Genomic DNA, 1,902 nt, shown 5'->3' with positions numbered 1-1,902 from the left:
TTATGTTGGTCAAACCAAATCATATTAAACTAAATTCCTAACAAACAGATTAGCTTACAATATAATCTAGTATCTGTTGAATCATAGTTGCAAGACACAACAAAAGTATCATTCAATACTCTTTGGCTGTTATTAGGCAGTAAACAGAAGTAAGAACTGGGTCATATCTCAGATAATTTAAATAATGTGAAACAGAGGATAGGAATTCTACCATATACTCCAGAGATTTTGTGAACTTTATGAACAACTGAATAATTCAGTTCTCCCCTATACTAAAATTTCTTTAACTTCATTCTGTGTGCACATATTTGCCCTCTTGCAAATAAGTGAGTGAATGTGAATGTGCGTGTGTGTGTGTGTGTGTGTGTGTGTATGCACATTCACACTTTACTTCTCACCAAAAGCCTTGAAGTAGACAAGAACAATGATGGCAACTTTAGGAGGTTGGAAAATTAAACCAAAGAAAGAGGATTGATTTCATGGAAAATCTTTTGGAAAATCCTAGAAAAAGGAAAATCAGCTTCTGCTATTTCAAATTTTTCTGTCATTCACCCAGTACCTTCTCTGTGTGAAGCACTATTATGGAAACCAAAGATACACAGTAAATAAAATAAGAAAGGTCTCTGCTCTCATGGAGTTTATATTCTGATTGGTGGAGGCAGGGGCAATAAGCCCATATAAATAAATACAGGAATATCAGACCATGACAAACACTATGAAGAAAATAAAACAGAACAATAAACATGACCAAGAATGACTATGATTAGGAGATGTTTTCGATATGGTCAGCAGTGAAGGATTTGAGGGGTTTGAACTGAAGCCTAATTGATGGGAGGGAGGCAGCTTTGCTGAAGATTACTCCAACAGGAAGGAAAAGCTGGTGTAAAGCCTCTAAAGCAGGGATGAGCTTGGCATATTAAAGGAAATTCTGATGGAAGAAAATACATACCTACTTACAATCTGGTGAAAAATGTGAATTCAAAGGATAAACAGAAAATCTTATAAGCTTCAGAACAGACAGGTATCTCATAGGAAAGATACTGGGGCTGACACAAAAGTTCTCATTTCCTACATAAATGTTAAGAGATAGTGGGTGACACTGACAGCATTCTGAGGTAAAAGGATCCCTCCTCTGTGACAGAGGAAAGTCAGTTTCAGCAAAGGAAGACCCAGAAAGCTTCTCTTTAATACCGCCTTTATTAAAAAAAAGTTACTCAAAGAAGTAGTCTGGTGAAATAATAGTGACTCAGAATAAAAACCTCAATATATAGAAAAATGTGGTATAAAAGAAAAAGCAGTGAGCCATGAACCCAGTAAAACTTATTGTTGAAATAAGTGATAAAGTACTTGTAATATTTAAAGCAAATGTTAAGGAAAGATTCTTTTTTTTTTTTTAAAGATTTTATTTATTTATTTGGCAGAGAGAGATTACAAGTAGGCAGAGAGGCAGGCAGAGAGAGAGAGGAGGAAGCAGGCAGGCTCCCTGCTGAGCAGAGAGCCCGATGCGGGACTCAATCCCAGGACCCTGAGATCATGACCTGAGCCGAAGGCAGCGGCTTAACCCACTGAGCCACCCAGGCGCCCCTAAGGAAAGATTCTTAACTACAACAGACCTAATTTCAAACTGGAATGAAAAATACAGATTATTTCAACTAAACCTAGGCATTAGAAAAAAACAGAAAAAGAAGAAATAAATAAGGAATGTTTACCTTTTCATCTTTACAGTTATGGGGGAGGTTTCAGATATAGTTTAAATTTTTATTTTGCTTGAGAAACATAGTTACAAGATGATTACTAAAATGTTGAGATATCCACTAGTAGAATAGATTCAGGATATATAATTTCCAGACATCTAGAGAGGGGGAAAGAGGAATAAGCAAAGTATAATAAAAAGGGGAGGCT

This window comes from Neovison vison, chromosome 11 (genome assembly GCF_020171115.1).
Source record: "Neovison vison isolate M4711 chromosome 11, ASM_NN_V1, whole genome shotgun sequence".
Taxonomy (NCBI): Eukaryota; Metazoa; Chordata; class Mammalia; order Carnivora; family Mustelidae; genus Neogale; species Neogale vison.
This window is presented reverse-complemented; position numbering follows the sequence as displayed.